This window comes from Capricornis sumatraensis, chromosome 5 (assembly GCF_032405125.1).
Source record: "Capricornis sumatraensis isolate serow.1 chromosome 5, serow.2, whole genome shotgun sequence".
NCBI lineage: Eukaryota > Metazoa > Chordata > Mammalia > Artiodactyla > Bovidae > Capricornis > Capricornis sumatraensis.
The window spans coordinates 45,264,581-45,287,260 of record NC_091073.1 but is presented as its reverse complement, the minus strand read 5'-3'; the positions used below and the strand labels follow the sequence as shown (position 1 = coordinate 45,287,260).

Below are 22,680 nucleotides of genomic sequence, written 5' to 3'. Positions count from 1 at the left end.
TGGTCACAATGAGTGGGACACAGCTGAGCCATTCAGCAGAGCTATGCAGCTGTAAGTGAAAGACTGAAAACTTTCCAGAGTGTCTTCATCAACAAGTACATTGGTTTGGCTTAAACTTCTGACTGTTACAAGGAAAGTAACTGCTCTTTTTACAACAGTATGTCTTTTTTCTTTATAAATAGAGAAGAAAAATTTTCTAGGTTGATTACTTGATTTACTAGATTTAGAAGAATCACAGATGTAGATTTCCTTAAACAGGCCTCATGTCGAATATTGTAATTAATTATACCTTTGGGAAGATTTATAAACAACTGAAAAATAAGGAGACGCTGTGCAGAGGAAATAAAGACGGGAGAGTGAAGGTGTGGATTTATTCAATAGATCACAAAGAGAATGAGCCAACAGTCTTTTCAAAAGTAGCAGGACATACACCACTAAACGGAGGATGGTCTGAAGGGACAGCAAGGAGTGGAAATGCTCATGCAGAGCAGATTTAATTAGTGACCCTCCTTATTTGACTGCGTGCAGCTCTTGAGAGCTGGGAAGGAGCCTTCCATGAACCCTGGAATGGGAAAATAACTGCCTTATCCGTGAAGTACATCAGAGAAATTTTCTCTACAGCTGGAGAAACTGGGCTGATTTCTAGAAAATATAACATCTTTAATATATAAAATTTGAGTCTTAACTATTTTTCCATGAATTTCTGATATGTACCTTATCTTTCTTCTTTCCAGGGAGCAAAAGAGTCTCTACATTTATGCACCAGCTATGTCAGGATCTTTCTCATTATCACCTTACAAAAGTCAAGATTTTCATGCTTTATTTTTGCAAAACACACCTTATCTTACAGTTCAAGTACTGGTGACACTCCCTCCCACCCGCCACCCATACGCAGCAGCACATTTCAAAAGGATTATTAAGACATCATTAAAATCCACACTTCGAACAAAAAACCAGCACTTTAAAAAATTCAACAGGTTCACAATGGAATGGACTTCAGTTTCTACAGATGTGGCTTGAGCGTGACCCACTTATTTTCACTTGGTACTGATTCACCGATTTATTCCCAGTGCTAAATTCAGCAGTGAGATGGTCATTCTACACAGATCCTGGCCCCTGAACTAGCCTTCCTCATCAAAAGGAAAACATCACTACCCTCATTACTGTCCCTGCAAAACACAGACCCAGTACTATCAGTACATTGCCTCTGAAGAGCAAATATTTTGAAAGATATTTGAAAACATAAACTAAATGACTGGCCTATGAACCATTTATTATACATCTCTCAAGTTTTTTTCTCTATGGAATCCTTTGTACAGCATCAGCAAGGCACTATAACCATGGTATTTATAACAATATGTGCTTATATTTTTGTCAATGGTTATGCATTTGGACATGTTTGAGAACTTTGCTATCTTCCATGTTCTACAGCTCTTCTGGAAATCTGAGCAAATTTTCATCTTTCTACTCAGTTGCATACAACTTATGCTTGGCACCTTCAGAATTCTGTGCTAGTACTGAGAGATGTAAATGATAATACAGAAATTATTGTGTGGAAGATTACTAGCTGTAGAACGTGCATTCATAGTTATTTGTTGTAAAATTTCTTGCTTTCATTGTCACCAGAAAGACTGGTTTTGAACATTAAAAGACGTTCCTTAAAATCTTGTACTTTGTCTAGCTCCTGATGTATCACAAAACATTTACCCTAGTTTTCTAATTGTTCTATCTGAATTTTTGTTTCTGTATGAATCTAATATGTCCTTTTGAAATACTATTTCTAAATTCAATCTTTACAACTTATTCCTTAACCAATTTTTGAGCCAGTTGGGGGATAAGGAAATAAAAAGATAGTTGATCATGCTTTAAAGGTGCAGAACTTAAATTCTAGATGATGAAAGACCTTTCCTTTTTACCAGAAGATGTATCGCTAGGTAGTCCTGCTTTCTTAAGCTGAAGTTCACTTATGGTAGAGACCAGGAGTCCTCCTAAAAAGGCTCCCCATAGAACGGGACGATGGACCACATTCTGCCTTGTGTTTTATAGGATAAATTATTAGTAACTGGTTTGTTTAGACACTAAAATCAGGAATAATCTTGTCATGTCAGTTGCCAGGGTAAATAAATACCAAAAACTGCAAACCGAGATAACACCAGTTTGGAAGGATCTTTGGAAAAATCTTGAAGATATTCAAAACATACTGATGCAATATCCTTTCATTTCCTGGGAATAGAAAAAGTATCCTCCTAAAATGTGGGGATGTGTTAGAGAAATTAAAATGAACAAAGTGTAGTTCATGCTTCAGGAGCAGGAGAGCAGGTTTCTGACCTGCCTGGACACTGAATGGACAATGAATTCCGTGCGTGCCTGTAAGCCCTGCCAGTCAGACAGTATTTTATATGAGAAAGAGAGTGGATCTTGGAATCTACTAAACCCCTGAAGGCCTTAGGAGCCCCCTAGGGGTTCTAAGAAATATTGATGAGTCACGAGGTGAAACAAACTGCATTGTAAAAGTTAAAAACCAAAACTGCAATTTTGCAAGCAAACTGATGATGCTATCAGTTTGTATGCAGCAGCCTGGCATTATAAATGGGAGACCCCAAAACTTCAATCTGAAGTCTTGCCCATGGGGTGGATGTACTTTCCAGGACCCTTTCCCTGTTGGGGCTCCAGATTGAGGAGGGACTTCTCAGTGCTGCTCAAGTCTGGATATATATAGGCCCAATTTGGTGATGTGTAACCTGTGACTACTTCATTGCTTGTATTTCTTTTTTATTAATGACTGTATATTGAAATTAACTCAAATAATTATCCATAAAAATCGAAATTGTTTATTTGTGAGCAAGGAGTGGTTTCTTTTGTTAACGAATTCATCAAATCTAAAGGAAAGTAAAACTTTTGGCAAAACAACATGCGAGATCCTAGCCATCTGTCTTCTGATACTGAGTCTGCTTTCACGACATTAGGATACCTGTGGGCACGTTGATTTAGGAAGAATATAAAGGGTACTTCTTTAAGTTTTAAACGAAATAGGGTTGAATGATGTAAATAAAGCAGAAACAGTTCAGAAGAACTGAATAAAAAATTACATACCCACCTAAGGGTAGACAGAACTGTATAACCAATCAATGCCTCAGATTTTAAATCTTCAAACAGAAATGCACCCCATATTATTTGTGTGCTAAGTCGCGTCAGTCATTTCTGACTCTACAACCCTATGGACTGTAGCTCACCAGGCTCCTCTGTCCATGGGATTCTCCAGGCAAGAATACTGCAGTGGGTTGCCATGCCCTTCTCCAGAGGGTCTTCCTGACCCAGGGATGGAACTTGCCCCTCTTATGTCTTCTGAATTGGTAGGTGGGGAAAAGGTTTTGACTTATGAGCCCACAGTACTCTCTATATTCTAATTTTTACCATTACTTACCATATTTTCTTTAAATTCTTTAAATTTACAAAAGGAAAAACAATCCATACATAAAGATAAATCAAATGCATCAAAAATACCCAGTAGAAAGTATAATACTTTGTTTTAAAAACGGGAGACAGTTATTTTTATATGGCAAGTGAGTTTGGATGTGTGTACGTGTGCTTCCACATGCATGTGCTGAGGCGGGAGTTCGGCACTTTAGGGAGTATGTTTCATGTTGACTTAATTGCCCCAGAGCAAGTATAATTGCACACATGGATGGATTAGTCTGCTTTTTTTCATTGAAAAATTGCCCCATATTTTAGAAAGGCACGTTTTTATTCAACATTGTTAAATCACCCCAAAAAACCAGGTGTTTAAAACTTAAAGTTTGAAAATCTGTATCATGTGCAAAGGGGTTAACATAAACTGGAGAATCTGTAGCATCTTAAAATGGGTTGAGGCTTACTGTTGCTGACGAGCACATGAAGAAAATGTGTAGATCTTTCAGTACTCAGAAAAACAGGTTAAAGCGAGTGTCCTCTTAGGGGACACATAGCTGTATGTTAGCTTTTTACATATGTGATAATCTGTTGATCTTATTAACCCAGTATCAATGTCTGGTCTGAATTACAGAGTATCTTTCTAGCGGGAGTTTGTTGCAGGTGTGTTCTGTCAGTTCAGTGTTTCTGGTTGAAGTTCAATGTATTAGAGACACTGTGGCTGCTTTCTCTCTGTCTGCCTCTTCATGGTCACCAACAACTATAAATAACCACTCCACTTAATTAATCACTATTCATTATGATTTTCTGCATATAGTAACAGAATTACCTATATTTGTTTTCCTGAGTTATTTACAGCTAGTTTAGTTAAGGAACTAAAGATGAATTAGTGCCAAATACTGGTATCAAAAAAATACATCCATACTCTGCTTTTCCCTTTCTTGGCTCAAAGGTAGCTGTATTATTAAATATTTGTGATAATAAAAACTTCCCTTAGTAGAAAAGTGATTTGCTTTTCATTTATTTAGTTTTGAATATGTATAATTTGAATGATATTTGATATTACTACTATAATTATATATTAGCTATGATTGACCCTATTTGAGTTTTTTTTTACATATTAACTCCTATTCTCTTTTCCCAACTGTTCTCAGACGCTAGTAAGCTTATGTGCACATATTTCCAAAATGCTCCATTCTATACACTCATGAAGGAACTAGCGCTTCATGAGTGACATAGCTAAGGACAAACGGTTTAAACTCTTGTTTATTTCATTGTGTGAAATCTGAGTCAGGTGCCTCAGCATCACCTGTGAACTTAAAAATGCAGAATCTCAGGTTCTACCCTAGACCTACTGAATCAGAATCTGTAGTTTGATAGGATACCAAAGTGTTTTCTAGTCACAAGGAAGTAAACATGCCCACATTTAAATCACAGTGAAATTAGACTACCTGTGTAACAGCTTTATTTGTCTTGTTCTTGGTATTAGGTAGATTTATTACAGAATGATTAAGAGAATGAAGGTATACAAGCATACTGCTATGAGAGGAAAGTTCATCATGCTTGACAATTTGCTACTATAAATATTTCACTTAGAAGAAGGAAATGGCAACCCACTCCAGTATTCTTGCCTAGAGAATCCTGTGGACAGAGAAGCCTGGTGGGCTGCTGTCCACAGGGTCACACAGAGTCGGACACGACTAAAGCAACTTGGTATGCATGCATGCATTGGAGAAGGACATGGCAACCCACTCCAGTATTCTTGCCTGGAGAATCCCAGGGATGGAGGAGCCTGGTGGGCTGCCATCTATGGGTTCACACAGAGTCAGACGTGACTGAAACAACTTAGCAGCGGCAGCAGCATTTCACTTAGCTTTGTCATTTGCTCTGTGAAATCTGAAAATGCTATTGTCAGATGGTCATAGAGCTAATCAGCTTGGCAGGGTAGAGGGTGAAGCACTAGTAACTTGACTCTAAATCTTATGGAAGGAGTTCTTTGATCTGTTTGACAGTATTCATGACAAATATTCATATTTACTGCATGTAAAGATTTCTTTCCTGGAGGATGTCTTGAGAGGGATAAGCAGGAGCAAGGGAGGAGAATACAAAGACAAGGGCTTATTTCTGGAAAAGAATGAGTGTCTAAACAGTAATAGAAGCATAAATGAGGCCAGTGTGGAGGAGAGAACTGAACTTGGACCGACCTAGAGTCCAGGAGTAAGGCTACAGCTACTGTTCTGCCCTAACACTACATTCAGTCTACACAGGTGAGGACTATGGTCATTATGGAAAGATGACAGGATAGGTAATTAGTGGAAGATAGTTTTACAAACCCCACTTTCTAAGCATTAAAGAAGATAATTTAGTTATTGGAGACATCTAACGAAACATCTTTAGATGGTTTTGCCAAGAATACGCACTAGTCATAGCAAACACACTCTTCCAACAACACAAGACATGACTCCACACATTGACATCACCAGATGGTCAATATTATAATCAGACTGATTATATTCTTTGAAGCCAAAGATGGAGAAGCTCTATATTGTCAGAGCTTATTGTCTTATAGCTTATCTATAAGACAAGACTGGGAGCTGACTGTGGCTCTGATCATAAACTCTTTATTACAAAATTCAGACTTAAATTGAAGAAACTAGAGGAAACCACTAGAACATTCACGTATGGCCAAATACAGTAGAAGTGACAAACAGATTCAAAGGATTAGACCTGATAGACAGAGTACCTGAAGAACTACGGATGGAGGTTCATGACATTGTACAGGAGGTGGTAATCAAAATCATTCACCAAAACAGAAATGCAAAAAGTCAAAATGGTTTTCTGAGGAAGCCTTACAGATAGCTGAGAAAAGAAAAGAAGTGAAGTTCAAAGAAGAGAAGGAATGATACATCCATCTGAATGCAGAGCTCCAAAGAATACCAATGAGAGATAAGAAAGCCTTCCTCAGTGATCAATGCAAAGAAATAGAGGCAAACAAACTAGTATGAAAGACTAGAGATCTCAAGAAAATTAGAGAAACCAAGGGAACATTTCATGCAAAGATGGGTACAACAAAGGACAGAAACTGTATGGACCTAACAGAAGCAGAAGATATTAAGAAGAGGTGGAAAGAATACACAGAAGAACTATACAAAAAAGATCTTCAGGGCCCAGATAACCATGATACTGTGATAACTCATCTAGAGTCAGATATCATGGAATGTGAAGTCAAGTGGGCCTTAGGAGGCATCACTATGAACAAAGCTAGTTGAAGAGATGGATTTCCAGCTGAGGTATTTCAGATCCTAAAAGATGATGCTGTGAAAGTGCTGCACTCAATATGCCCACAAATTTGGAAAACTCAGCAGTGGCCACAGGCCTGGAAAAGGTCAGTTTTCATTCCAATCCCAAAGAAGGACAATGCAAAAAAAATGTTCAAATTATCACACAATTGCACTTATCTCATACTCTAGCAAGGTAATGCTCAAATTCTTCAAATTAGACATCAACACCACGTGAACTAAGAACTTCTAGATGTTCAAGCTGGATTTATAAAAGGCAGAGGCACAAGAGATCAAATTGCCACCATCCTCTGGATCACAGAGAAAGCGAGCCAATTCCAGAAAAACATCTACTTCTGCTTTATTGACTATACCAAAGCCTTTGACTCTATGGTTCACAACAATCTGTGAATAATAAACAGATGGGAATACCAGACCATCTTACCAGCCTCCTGAGAAATGTGTATGCAGGTCAAGAAAGAGCAGTTAGAATTGGACATGAATAATCAACTGATTCCAAATTCAGAAAGAAGTATGTCAAGGCTATATATTGTCACCCTGCTTATTTAACTTATATGCAGAGTACATCATTTGAAATGCTGGACTGGATGAAGCACAAGCTGGAGTCTAGATTGCAGGGATAAATATCAATAATCTCAGATATGCAGATGACAACTGCCTTATGAAAGAAACTGAAGATGAATTAAAGAGCCTTTGATGAAAGTGAAAGAGGAGAGTGAAAATGTAGGCTTAAAATTCAACATCCATAAAACTAAGATCATGGCATCCAGTCCCATAACTTCATTGCAAATAGATAGGGACAGTGACAGACTTTATTTCCTTGGGTTTCAAAATCACTGCCAATGGTGACTGCAGCCATGAAATTAAAACACACTTGCTCCTTGGAAAAAAAGTTATGACCAACCTAGATAGCATATTAAAAAGCAGCGTCATTACTTTGCCCACAAAGTTCCATCTAGTCCAAGCTATGGTTTTTTCAGTAGTCATGTATGGGTGTGAGAGTTGGATCATAAAGAAAGCTGAGAGACGAAGAATTAATGCTTTTGAACTGTGGTATTGGAGAAGACCCTTGAGAGTCTCTTAGATTGCATGGTGATCAAATCAGTCAATCCTAAAGGAAATCAGTCCTGAATATTCACTGGAAAGACTAATGCTGAAGCTCCCATAGACTGGCCACCTGATGTGAAGAACTGACTCTTTGGAAAAGACCCTGACACTGGGAAAGATTGAAGGCAGGAGGAGAACGGGATGACAGAGGAGGAGTTGGTTGGATGGCATCACCAATTCAATGAATATGACTTTGTGCAAGCTCTGGGTGTTGGTGATTGACAGGGAAACCCGGTGTGCTGCATTCTATGGGTTTGTAAAGAGTCGGACACCACTATATGACTGAAATGAACTATAGGAAGCATCTTAAAATAAGTATGGTTAATGAGAAAGTGTTAAGTATCTGCAGCTTTTGATACAGACTACAGAGCAAGATTCTAAAAATTTTCCCTTTTCTGGAACTTTCTTGTTTAAAATATCAACATATATTAATGTTGCATATTTCCACTAAGATATCTGAATAATCATTTAAAATTAAAGGTCTGATAAGAATGTGAGAGGTATATGTATTAAGTAGCAACCTTTCATTTCAGTTCAGTTCAGCTCAGTCACTCAGTCGTGTCTGACTCTCTGCGACCCCATGAACTGCAGCACACCAGGCCTCCCTGTCCATCACCAACTCCCGGAGTTCACTCAAACTCATGTGCATCTAGTCGGTGATGCCATCCGGCCATCTCATCCTCTGTCGTCCCCTTCTCCTCCTGGCCCCAATCCCTCCCAGCATCAGAGTCTTTTCCAATGAGTCAACTCTTCGCATGAGGTAGCCAAAGTATTGGAGTTTCGGCTTTAGCATCAGTACTTCCAAAGAACACCCAGGACTGATCTACCATAGAATGGACTGGTTGGATCTCCTTGCAGTCCAAGGGACTCTCAAGAGTCCTCTCCAACACCACAGTTCAAAAGCATCAATTCTTTGATGCTCAGCTTTCTTCACAGTCCAACTCTCACATCCATACATGACCACTGGAAAAACCATAGCCTTGACTAGGCAGACCTTAGTCGGCAAAGTAATGTCTCTGCTTTTTAATATGCTATCTAGGTTGGTCATAACTTTCCTTCCAAGGAGTAAGTGTCTTTTAATTTCATGGCTGCAGTCACCATCTGCAGTGATTTGGGAGCCCCAGAAAATAAAGTCTGACACTGTTTCCACTGTTTCCCCATCTATTTCCCATGAAGTGATGGGACAGGGTGTCATGATCTTCGTTTTCTGAATGTTGAGCTTGAAGCCAACTTTTTCACTCTCCTCTTTCACTTTCATCAAGAGGCTTTTGAGTTCCTCTTCACTTTCTGCCATAAGGGTGGTGTCATCTGCATACTGAGGTTATTGATATTTCTCCTGGCAATCTTGATTCCAGCTTGTGCTTCTTCTAGCCCAGCGTTTCTCATGATGTACTCTGCATAGAAGTTAAATAAGCAGGGTGACAATATACAGCCTTGATGTACTCCTTCTCCTATTTGGAAGCAGTCTGTTATTTCATACCCAGTTCTAATGTTGCTTCCTGACTTGCATATAGGTTTCTCAAGAGGCAGGTCAGGTGGTCTGGTATTCCCATCTCTTTCAGATTTTCTACCATCTATTGTGATCCACACAGTCAAAGGCTTTGGCATAGTCCCTCCTTCATTGTCTTCCCATTGCAGTCTTGAAACCATCATACAGGTAGTATGCTTATATAAGTATAAGTAGGGGCTATGAGTGGAGTAACCAACTGATGAACAGCTGAGTCACTATGATTAAGAAATTTCTCCAACAAATAATTTCTTGCTGAAATGTGTTATTTTGCTATATTGTTTATATTTGCTGTTTTAATAATATTTATCTCTGGTTCCAGGTAAAGATGGCAACATAGGAAGATTCTGAAATCACTTTCTCTCCAACATGCCATATCTACAGCTACATATGGAGCAATTTCCTCTTAAAACAAAACACCTAAAAACTAGCTATGGAGTTCCTGTACCTAGAGCAATGCAGACAGTGACTGACTTTTTCACAGGAAACTAATCAAACTGATCACATGGACCACAGCCTTGTCTAACTCAATGAAAATATGAGCCATGACATGTAGGGCCACCCAAGACAGACAGGTCATGGTGGAGAGTTCTGACAAAATGTGATCAACTGGAAAAGGGAATGGCAAACCACTTCAGTATTCATGCCTTGAGAATTCCATGAACAGTATGAAAAGGCAAAAAGATAGGACACTGAAAGATGAACTTTCCAGGCTGGTCAGTGCCCAATATCCTACTGGAGAAGAGTGGAGAAATAACTTCAGAAAGAATGAAGAGACGGAACAAAACAAAAACAAGTCCCAGTTGTGGATGTGACTGGTGACAGAGGTAAAGTCTGATGCTGTAAAAAGCAATATTGCATAGGAACCTGGAATGTTAGGTTCATGAATCAAGGCAAACTGGAAGAGGTCAAACAAGAGAAGACAAGAGTGAAAATCAAGATTTTAGGAATCAGTAAATTAAAATGGACTGGAAAGGGCAAATTTAATTCAGATAACCATTATATACTGTGGGCAAGAATCCCTTAAAGAAATGGAGTAATTGGGTGCAGTCTCAAAAACGGCAGAATGATCTCTGTTCATTACCAAGGCAAGCTATTCAATATCTCAGTAATCCAAGTATATATCTCAACTGTAATGCTGAAGAAATTGAAGTTCAATGGTTCTGTGAAGACCTACAAGACCTCCTAGAACTAACACCCCAAAAAGATCTCCTTTTCATCATAGGGGACTGGAAAGCAAATGGAGGAAGTCAAGAGTTACCTGGAGTAACAGACAAGTTAGGCCTTGGAGTACAAAACGAAGCAGGGCAAAGGCTAACAGTTATGCCAAGAGAATGCACTGGTCACACCAAACACACTCTTCTAACAACACAAGAGAAGACTCTACACATGGACATCACCAGATGGTCAGTACTTAAATCAGATTGATTATATTCTTTGCAGCCAAAGATGGAGAAGCTCTATACAGTCAGTAAAAACAAGACAGGGAGCTGACTGTGGATCACATCATAAACTCCTTATTGCAAAATTCAGACTTATAGAGGAAAGAAGGGAAAACCACTAGACCATTTAGGTATGACCTAAATCAATTCCCTTATAAATATATAGTGGAAGTGACAAACAGATTCAAGGGATTGGATCTGATAGAGTTGCTGAGGAACTATGGATGGAGTTCATGACATTGTACAGGAGACAGGGATCAAGACCATACCCAAGAAAAAGAAATGCAAAAAGGCAAAATGGTTGTCTAAGGAGGACTTACAAATAGCTGAGAAACGAAGAGAAGCTAAAGACAAAGAAGAAAAGGATACATATACCAATTTGATTGCAGAATTCCAAAGAATAGCAAAAGAGATAAGGCAGCCTTCCTACGGGATCTGTGCAAAGAAACAGAGGAAAACAATAGAATGGGAAAGATCAGAGATCTCTTAGAGAAAATTACCAAGGGAAATTTTCATGCAAAGATGGGCTCAAAAAAGAGCAGAAATGGTATGGACCTAACAGAAGTAGAACAGATAAAGAAGAGGTGGCAAGAATACACAGAAGAACTACACAAAAGATACCTTAATGACCCAGATAATCACGATGGTATGATCATGCACTAGAGCCAGACCTCCTGGAATGTGAAGTCAAGTGGGCTTTAGGAAGCATAACTACAAACAAAGCTAGTGGAGGTGATGGAATTTCCAGTTGAGCTATTTCAAACCCTAAAGATGACACTGTGAAAGTGTTGCACTCAATATGCCCACAAATTTAGAAAACTCAGCAGTGGCCACAGGCCTGGAAAAGGTCAGTTTTCATTCCAATCCCAAAGAAAGGCAATGCCAAAGAATGCTCAAACTACTGCACAGTTGCACTCATCTCACATGCTAGTAAAGTAATGCTCAAAATTCTCCAAGCCAGGCTTCAACAGTACATGAACCGTGAACTTCCAGGTGTTCAATTTGGATTTAGAAAAGGCAGAGGAACCAGAGATCAAATTGCCAACATCCACTGGATCATCAAAAAGCAAGAGAATACCAGAAAAACATATACTTCTGATTTGTTGACTACACTGAAGTTTTGACCATGAGGATTACAACAGGCTGTGGAAAATTCTTCAATTGATGGGAATACCAGATCACCTTACTTTCCTCCTGTGAAATCTGTATGCAAGTCAAGAAGCAACAGTTAGAATAGGACATGGAACAACAAACTGTTTCCAAAATGGGAAAGGAGTACGTCAAGGGTATATATTGTCACCCTGCTTATTTAACTTATATGCAGAATACATCATGTGAAATGCCAAGCTGGATGAAGCAAAAGCTGGAATCAAGTTTGCTGGGAAAGATACTAATAATCTTAGATACGCAGATGACACCACCCTTATGACAGAAAACAAAGAGGAAATAAAGAGCCTCTTGATGAAAGTGAAAGAAGAGAGTGAAAAAGCTGGCTTAAAACTCAGCATTCGAAACATGAAGATCATGGCATCTGGTCCCATCACTTCATGGCAAATAGATGGGGAAACAATGGAAATAGTGAGAGATTTTATTTTGCGGGGGGTGGGGGGAGGCTCCAAAGTCACTTCAGATGGTGACTGCAGCCATGAAATTTAAAAGATGTTTGTTCCTTGGAAGAAAAGTTATGATCAACCTAGACAGCACATTAAAAGCCAGAGAAAAGGTCCGTCTAGTCAAAGCTATGGTTTTTCCAGGAGTTATATATATGAATGTGAGAGTTGGACCATAAAGCTGAGTGCTGAAGAATTGATGCTTTTGAACTGTGGTGTTGGAAAAGCCTCTTGAGAGTCCCTTGAACTGCAAGGAGATCCAACCAGTCCATTCTAAAGAAGGCCAGTCCTGGGTGTTCATTGGAAGGACTGATGCTGAAGCTGAAACTCCAATACTTTGGCCACCTCATGCAAAGAGTTGACTCATTGGAAAAGACCCTGATGCAGGGAGGGATTGGGGGCAGGAGGAGAAGGGGACGACAGAGGATGAGATGGCTGGATGGCATCACCAACTTGATGGACATTAGTTTGAGTGAACTCCAGGAGTTGGTGATGGTAGGAAGGCCTGGTGTGCTGTGATTCATGGTGTCGCAAAGAGTAGGACACGACTGAGCAACTGAACTGAACTGAACTGAGAGGCCTATGGAACATAACCTGGCAAATTCCATCTCTGTGCTCTCATTCTGCCTCACTATACCTCACCAGTATCCTTCAGAAAAGAACTATTTTCATTTTCTGGAGCCCTGATTTTTGCAAGTGCCACCCAAGGCACACCTCTAGAACACTTGGCTTTGCCCCAAAAGGGCATAAAACTATGGTCACACTAGATAATATAAATGTGCACAATTTATACCAGAATATATAATCAGGCATACAAAAAGAATGAAATAATTCCATTTGCAGCCACATGGATGGACCTAGAGATTATCATACCAAGAGAAGTAAGGCAGAGAAAGAGAACTGTAATATAGACTCACAGAAAAAACAAACTCATGGTTACCAAAGGAGAAAAAGAGGAGGAATAAATTGGGAATCTGGGATTAACAGATACATGATGGTATACATAAAATTAACACAAAGGACCTACTGTATAGCACAGGAAACTATATTCAATATCTTATAATAACCTACAATGGTGATGAATCTGAAAAATAATATGTGTATGTGTTTAAAACTTTTGCTGTATACCTGAAATATTGTAACTTCTGTTGAACCATAAAAATTCTGAATTTTGAGCAATTTTTTTTAATTTTTATTTTTATTTATTTTGCTTTACAATACTGTATTGGTTTTGCCATACATTGACATGAATCAGCCATGGGTGTACATGAGTTCCCAATCCTGAACCCCCCTCCCACCTCCACCCCATATCATCTCTCTGGATCATCCCCGTGCACCAGCCCCAAGTATCCTGTATCCTGCATCAAACATAGACTGGCAATTCATTTCTTACCTGATAGTATACATGTTTCAATGCCATTCTCCCAAATCATTCCACCCTCTCCCTCTCCCACAGAGTCTAAAAGTCAGTTCTATACATCTGTGTCTCTTTTGCTGTCTCCAATACAGGGTTAACATTACCATCTTTCTAAATTCCATATATATGTGTTAGTATACTGTATTGGTTTTTCTTTCTGGCTTACTTCACTCAGTATAATAGGCTCCAGTTTCATCCACCTCATTAGAACTGATTCAAATGTATTCTTTTTAATGGCTGAGTAATACTCCATTGTGTATATGTACCACAGCTTTCTTATCCATTCGTCTGCTGATGGACATCTAGGTTGTTTCCATGTCCTGGCTATTATAAACAGTGCTGCGATGAACACTGGGGTACACGTGTCTCTTTCAATTCTGGTTTCCTTGGTATGTATGCCCAGCAGTGGGATTGCTGGGTCATAAGGCAGTTCTATTCGCAATTTTTTAAGGAATCTCCACACTGTTCTCCATAGTGGCTGTACTAGTTTGCATTCCCACCAACAGTGTAAGAGTGTTCCCTTTTCTCCACACCCTCTCCGGCATTTATTGCTAGTAGACTTTTGGATTGCTGCTATTCTGACTGGTGTGAAATGGTACCACATTGTGGTTTAGATTTGCATTTCTCTGATAATGAGTGACGTTGAGCATCTTTTCATGTGTTTGTTAGCCATCCGTATGTCTTCTTTGGAGAAATGTCTATTTAGTTCTTTGGCCCATTTTTTGATTGAGTCGTTTATTTTTCTGGAGTTGAGCTGCATAAGTTGCTTGTATATTTTTGAGATTAGTTGTTTTCTCCCATTCAGAAGGCTGTCTTTTCACCTTGCTTATAGTTTCCTTTGTTGTGCAGAAGCTTTTAATTTTAATTAGATACCATTTGTTTATTTTTGTTTTTTTTCCAGTATTCTGGGAGGCGGAACATAGAGGATCCTGCTGTGATTTATGTCGGAGAGTGTTTTGCCTATGTTCTCCTCTAGGAGTTTTATAGTTTCTGGTCTTACGTTTAGATCTTTAATCCATTTTGAGTTTATTTTTTTGTATGGTGTTAGAAAGTGATCTAGTTTCATTCTTTTACAAGTGGTTGACCAGTTTTCCCAGCACCACTTGTTAAAGAGATTGTCTTTAATCTATTGTATATTCTTGCCTCCTTTGTCGAAGATAAGGTGTCTATAGGTGTGTGGATTTATCTCTGGGCTTTCTATTTTGTTCCATTGATCTATATTTCTGTCTTTGTGCCAGTACTATACTGTCTTGATGACTGTGGCTTTGTAGTAGAGCCTGAAGTCAGGCAGGTTGATTCCTCCAGTTCCATTCTTCTTTCTCAAGATTGCTTTGGCTATTCAAGGTTTTTTGTATTTCCATACAAATTGTGAAATTATTTGTTCTAGCCCTGTGAAAAATACCGCTGGTAGCTTGATAGGGATTGCATCAAATCTGTAGATTGCTTTGGGTAGTATACTCATTTTCACTATATTGATTCTTCTGATCCATGAACATGGTATATTTCTCCATCTATTAGTGTCCTCTTTGATTTCTTTCATCAGTGTTTTATAGTTTTCTATACATAGGTCTTTAGTTTCTTTAGGTAGGGCCCTAAGTATTTTATTCTTTTCATTGCAATGGTGAATGGAATTGTTTTCTTAATTTCGTTTTCTACTTTCTCATTATTAGTGTATAGGAACTCAAGGAATTTCTCTGTGTTGATTTTATATCCTGCAACTTTACTATATTCATTGATTAGCTCTAGTAATTTTCTGGTGGAGTCTTTAGGCTTTTCTATGTAGAGGATCATATCATCTGCAAACAGTGAGAGTTTTACTTCTTCTTTTCCAATTTGGATTCCTTTTATTTCTTTTTCTGCTCTGATTGCTATGGCCAAAACTTCCAGAACTATGTTGAATAGTAGCAGTGAAAGTGGGCACCCTTGTCTTGTTCCTGACTTAAGGGGAAATGCTTTCAATTTTTCACCATTGAGGATAATGTTTGCTGTGGGTTTGTCATATATAGTTTTTATTATGTTGAGGTATGTTCCTTGTATTCCTGCTTTCTGGAGAGTTTTTATCATAAATGAATGTTGAATTTTGTCAAAGGCTTTCTCTACATCTATTGAGATAATCATATGGGTTTTATTTTTCAATTTGTTAATGTGGTGAATTACATTGATTGATTTGCGGATAATGAAGAATCCTTGCATCCCTGGGATAAAGCCTACTTAGTCATGGTGTATAATCTTTTTAATGTGTTGTTGGATTCTGATTGCTAGAATTTTGTTAAGGATTTTTGCATCTATGTTCATCAGTGATATTGGCCTGTAGTTTTCTTTTTTTGTGGCATCTTTGTCAGGTTTTGGTATTAGGGTGATGGTGGCCTCATAGAATGAGTTTGGAAGTTTACCTTCCTCTGCAATTTTCTGGAAGAGTTTGAGTAGATAGGTGTTAGCTCTTCTCGAAATTTTTCGTAGAATTCAGCTGTGAAGCCATCTGGACCTGGGCTTTTGTTTGCTGGAAGATTTCTGATTACAGTTTCAATTTCCATGCTTGTGATGGGTCTGTTAAGATTTTCTATTTCTTCCTGGTTCAGTTTTGGAAATTTGTACTTTTCTAAGAATTTGTCCATTTCTTCCACATTGTCCATGTTATTGGCATATAATTGCTGATAGTAGTCTCTTATGATCCGTTGTATTTCTGTGTTGTCTGTTGTGATCTCTCCATTTTCATTTCTAATTTTATTGATTTGATTTTTCTCCCTTTGTTTCTTGATGAGTCTGGCTAATGGTTTGGCAATTTTATTTATCCTTTCAAAGAACCAGCATTTGGCTTTGTTGATTTTTGCTATGGTCTCTTTTGTTTCTTTTGCATTTATTTCTGCCCTATTTTTTAAGATTTCTTTCCTTCTACTAACTCTGGGGTTCTCCATTTCTTCCTTTTCTAGTTGCTTTACATGTAGAGTTAGGTTATTTGACTTTTTTCTTATTTCTTAAGGTATGCCTGTATTGCTATGAACGTTCCTCTTAGCACTGCTTTTATAGTGTCCCACAGGTTTTGGGTTGTTGTGTTTTCATTTTCATTCTTTTCTATGCATATTTTGATTTCTTTTTTTATTTCTTCTGTTATTTGTTGGTTATTCAGAAGCGTGTTGTTCAGCCTCCACATTTTGGAATTTTTAATAGTTTTTCTCCTATAATTGAGATCTAATCTTACTGCATTTTGGTCAGAAAAGATGCTTAGAATGATTTCAATTTTTTTGAATTTATCAAGGTTAGATTTATGGCCCAGGATGTGATCTATCCTGGAGAAGGTTCCGTGAGCACTTGAGAAAAAGGTGAAATTCATTGTTTTGGGGTGAAATGTCCTACAGATATCAATTAGGTCTAACGGTCTATTGTATCATTTAAAGTTTGCGTTTCTTTGTTAATTTTCTGTTTAATTGATCTGTCCATAGATGTGAGTGGGGTATTAAAGTCTCCCACTATTATTGTGTTATTGTTAATTTCCCCTTTCATACCTGTTAGCATTTGTCTTACATATTGTGGTGCTCCTATGTTGGGTGCATATATAATTGTTATATCTTCTTCTTGGATTGATCCTTTAATCATTATGTAGTGGCCTTCTTTGTCTCTTTTCACAGCCTTTGTTTTAAAGTCTATTTTATTGGATATGAGTATTGCTACTCCTGCTTTCTTTTGGTCTCTATTTGCGTGGAATATCTTTTTCCAGCCCTTCACTTTCAGTATGTATGTGTCCCTTGTTTTGAGGTGGGTCTCTTGTAGGCAGCATATATAGGGGTCTTGTTTTTGTATCCATTCAGCCAGTCTTTGCCTTTTGGTTGGGGCATTCAACCCATTTACGTTTAAGGTAATTATTGATAAGTATGATCCCGTTGCCATTTACTTTATTGTTTTGGGTTCAGGTTTATACACCCTTTTTGTGTTTCCTGTCTAGAGAATATCCTTTAGCATTTGTTGGAGAGCTGGTTTGGTGGTGCTGGATTCTCTCAGCTTTTGCTTGTCTGTAAAGCTTTTGATTTCTCTTTCATATTTGAAAGAGATCCTTCCTGGGTACAGTAATATGGCCTCTAGGTTATTTTCTTTCATCACTCTAAGTATGTCTTGCCATTCCCTCCTGGCCTGAAGCGTTTCTATTGAAAGATCTGCAGTTATCCTTATGGGAATCCCCATGTGTGTTATTTCTTGTTTTTCCCTTGCTGCTTTTAATATTTGTTCTTTGTGTTTGATCTCTTTTAATTTGATTAATACGTGTCTTGGGGTGTTTTGCCTTGGGTTTATCCTGTTTGGGACTCTCTGGGTTTCTTGGACTTGGGTGATTATTTCCTTCCCCATTTTAGGGAAGTTTTCAACTATTACCTCCTCAAGTATTTTCTCATGGTCTTTCTTTTTGTCTTCTTCTGCTGGGACTCGTATAATTCGAATGTTGGAGCATTTCATATTGTCCTGGAGGTCTCTGAGATTGTCCTCATTTCTTTTAATTTGTTTTTCTTTTTTTCCTCTCTGATTCATTTATTTCTACCATTCTATCTTCTATTTCACTAATCCTATCTTCTGCCTCAGATATTCTACTATTTGTTGCCTCCAGGGTGTTTCTGATCTCATTTATTGCATTATTCATTATATATTGACTCTTTTTTATTTCTTCTAGGTCCTTGTTAAACCTTTCTTGCATCTTCTCAATCCTTGTCTCCAGGCTATTTATCTATGATTCCATTTTGATTTCAAGATTTTGGATTATTTTCACTATCATTATTCGGAATTCTTTCTCAGGTAGATTCCCTATCTCTTCCTCTTTTGTTTGGTTTGGTAGGCATTTCTCCTGTTCCTGTACCTGCTGGGTATTCCTCTGTCCTTTCATCCTGTTTATATTGCTGCGTTTGGGGTGGCCTTTCCGTATTCTGGGAATTTGTGGAGTTCTCTTTATTATGGAGTTTCCTCACTGTGGGTGGGGTTGTATCAGTGGCTTGTCAAGGTTTCTTGGTTAGGGAAGCTTGTGTCGGAGTTCTGGTGGGTAGAGCTGGATTTCTTCTCTCTGGAGCGCAATGAAGTGTCCAGTAATGAGTTATGAGACATCTATGGCTTTGGAGTGACTTTGGGCAGCCTGTATATTGAAGCTCAGGGGTGTGTTCCTGTGTTGCTGGAGAATTTGCGTGGTATGTCTTGCTCTGGAACTTATTGGCCCTTGGGTGGTGCTTTGTTTCAGTGTAGGTATGGAGGTGTTTGATAAGCTTCTATCGATTAATGTTCCCTAGATTCAGGAGTTCTCTGATGTTCTCAGGATTTGGACTTAAGCCTCCTGCTTCTGGTTTTCAGTTTTATTTTTACAGTAGCCTCAAGACTTCTCCATTTATACAGCACTGATAATAAAACATCTAGGTTAAAGATGAAAAGTTTCTCCACATTGAGGGACACCCAGAGAGGTTCAGTGTTTTTCAAGACAATGATCTGCTTTTCTGGGTGCCTGACGTCCTCTGCCAGCATTCAGAAGTTGTTTTGTAGAATTTACTCAGTGTTGAAATGTTTTTTTGATGAATTTGTCAGGGAGAAAGTGGTCTCCCCATCCTATTTCTCCGCCATCTTAGCTAACCTCCAATTTTGAGCAATTTTGAGAAAGAAGAACAAAGCTGGAGGCATCATACACACTGATTCCAAACTATATTACAAAGCAAAACAGGATGTTATTAATGTAAAAACAGACACATATTAATGGAACAGACCAGAGACTGCAGCAATAAACCTACGCATATATGGTCTAAACCTATGCAATAATTTACAACAAAGTAGTTCAGAATATATAACAGGGAAAGAATAATCTCTTCAGTAAATGTTGGTGCAAAAACAGAACAGCCACATTAAATAACTGACACTCAATTCAGTTCAGTCACTCAGTCGTGTCCAACTCTTGGCGACCCCATGAATCGCAGCACACCAGGCCTCCCTGTCTATCACCAACTCCTGGAGTTCACTCAGACTCACGTCCATCGAGTCAGTGATGCCATCCAAACATCTCATCCTCGGTCATCCCCTTCTCCTCCTGCCCCCGATCCCTCCCAGCATCAGAGTCTTTTCCAATGAGGCAACTCTTTGCATGAGGTGGCCAAAGTACTGGAGTTTCAGCTTTAGCATCATTCCTTCTAAAGAAATCCCAGGGTTGATCGCCTTCAGAATGGACTGGTTGGATCTCCTTGCAGTCCAAGGGATTCTCAAGAGTCTTCTCCAACACCACAGTTCAAACGCATCAATTCTTTGGCACTCAGCCTTCTTCACAGTCCAACTCTCACATCCATACATGACCACTGGAAAAACTATAGCCTTGACTAGATGGACCTTTGTTGGCAAAGTAATGTCTCTGCTTTTGAATATGCTATCTAGGTTGGTCATAACTTTTCTTCCAAGGAGTAAGTGTCTTTTAATTTCATAGCTGCAGTCACCATCTGCAGTGATTTTGGAGCCCCCAAAAATAAAGTCTGACACTGTTTCCCCATCTATTTCCTATGAAGTGATGGGACCGGGTGCCATGATCTTCATTTTCTGAATGTTGAGCATTAAGGCAACTTTTTCACTCTCCTCTTTCACTTTCATCAAGAGGCATTTGAGTTCCTCTTCACTTTCTGCCATAAGGGTGGTGTCATCTGCATATCTGAAGTTATTGATATTTCTCCTGGCAATCTTGATTCCAGCTTGTGCTTCTTCCAGTCCAGCGTTTCTCATGATGTACTCTGCATAGAAGTTAAATAAGCAGGGTGACAATATAACAGCTTTGACACACTCCTTTTCCTATTTGGAACCAGTCTGTTGTTCCATGTCCAGTTCTAACTATTGCTTCCTGACCTGCATACAGATTTCTCAAGAGGCAGGTCAGGTGGTCTGGTATTCCCATCTCTCTCAGAATTTTCCACATTTTATTGTGATCCACACAGTCAAAGGCTTTGGCATAGTCAATAAGGCAGAAATAGATGCTTTTCTGGAACTCTCTTGCTTTTCCCATGATCCAGCAGATGTTAGCAATTTGATCTGGTTCCTCTGCCTTTTCTAAAACCAGCTTGAACATCAGGGAATTCACGGTTCACGTATTGCTGAAGCCTGGCTTGGAGAATTTTGAGCATTACTTTACTAGCATGTGAGATGAGTGCAATTGTGTGGTAGTTAGAGCATTCTTTGGCATTGCCTTTCTTTGGGATTGGAATGAAAACTGACCTTTTCCAGTCCTGTGGCCACTGCTGAGTTTTCCAAATTTGCTGGCATATTGAGTGTAGCACTTTCACAGCATCATCTTTCAGGATTTGAAATAGCTCAACTGGAATTCCATCACCTCCACTAGCTCTGTTCGTAGTGATGCTTTCTAAGGCCCAGTGACTTCACATTCCAGGATGTCTGGCTCTAGGTGAGTGATCACTCCATCGTTATTATCTGGGTCTTGAAGATCTTTTTTGTACAGTTCTTCTTTGTATTCTTGCCACCTCTTCTTAATATCTTCTGTGTCTGTTAGGTCACCCAGACCATTTCTGTCCTTTATCGAGCCCATCTTTGCGTGAAATGTTCCCTTGGTAGCTCTAATTTTCTTGAAGAGTTCTCTAGTCTTTCCCATTCTGTTCTTTTCCTCTATTTCTTTGCACTGATTGCTGAAGAAGGCTTTCTTATCTCTCCTTGCTATTCTCTGGAACTCTGCATTCAGATGCTTATATCTTTCCTTTTCTCCTTTGCCTTATGCTTCTCTTCTTTTCACAGCTATTTGTAAGGCCTCCCCAGACAGCCATTTTGCTTTTTTGCATTTCTTTTCCATGGGGATGGTCTTGATCCCTGTCTCCTGTACAGTGTCAGGAACCTCCGTCCAGAGTTCATGAGGCACTCTATCTATCAGATCTAGGCCCTTAAATCTATTTCTCACTTCCACTGTATAATCATAAGGTATTTGATTTAGGTCATACCTGAATGGTCTAGCGGTTTTCCCTCCTTTCTTCAATTTGAGTCTGAATTTGCTAATAAGGAGTTCATGATCTGAGCCACAGTTAGCTCCTGGTCTTGTTTTTGTTGACGGTATAGAGCTTCTCCATCTTTGGCTGCAAAGAATATAATCAATCTGAATTCGGTGTTGACCATCTGGTGATGTCCATGTGTAGAGTCTTCTCGTATGTTGTTGGAAGAGGGTGTTTGCTATGACCAGTGCATTTTCTTGGCAAAAGTCTATTAGTCTTTGCCCTGCTTCATTCTGCATTCCAAGGCCAAATTTGCCTGTTACTCCAGGTGTTTTTTGACTTCCTCCGTTTGCAGTCCCCTATAATGAAAAGGACATCTTTTTTGGGTGTTAATTCTAAAAGGTCTTGTAGGTCTTCAGAGAACCGTTCAACTTCAGCTTCTTCAGCGTTACTGGTTGGGGCATAGACTTGGATTACCGTGATAGATAGGATACTGAAAGAGGAACTCCCCAGGTCAGTAGGTGCCCAATATGCTACTGGAGATCAGTGGGGAAATAACTCCAGAAAGAATGAAGGGATGGAGCCAAAGCAAAAACAATACCCAGCTGTGGATGTGACTGGTGACAGAAGCAAAGTCTGATGCTGTAAAGAGCAATATTTCATAGGAATCTGGAATGTCAGGTCCATGAATCAAGGCAAATTGGAAATGGTCAAACAGGAGATGGCAAGGGTGAACGTCGACATTCTAGGAATCAGCGAACTAAAATGGACTGGAATGGGTGAATTTAACTCATATGACCATTACATCTACTACTGTGGGCAGGAATCCCTCAGAAGAAATGGAGTAGCCTTCATGGTCAACAAGAGAGTCCGAAATGCAGTACTTGGATGCAATCTCAAAAACGACAGGACGAGCTCTGTTCGTTTCCAAGGCAAACCATTCAATAACTGACACTAGACCATCTTAT

General features: G+C 39.0%; 1 protein-coding gene across 6 annotated transcripts in view; it reads left to right on the top strand.

Annotated features, from left to right (window-relative positions):
- The window catches only part of LOC138080052 (platelet glycoprotein 4), a 63,062-nt gene extending 60,094 nt beyond the window's left edge, over nucleotides 1–2,968 (top strand). For all 6 annotated transcript variants that reach the window (XM_068972938.1, XM_068972933.1, XM_068972939.1 and 3 more), the window contains exon 15: nucleotides 735–2,968. The gene's annotated coding sequence lies outside the window, so the exon portion shown is untranslated. The remainder of the gene's footprint in view (nucleotides 1–734) is intronic.
- The last annotated feature ends 19,712 nt before the right edge of the window (nucleotides 2,969–22,680 follow it).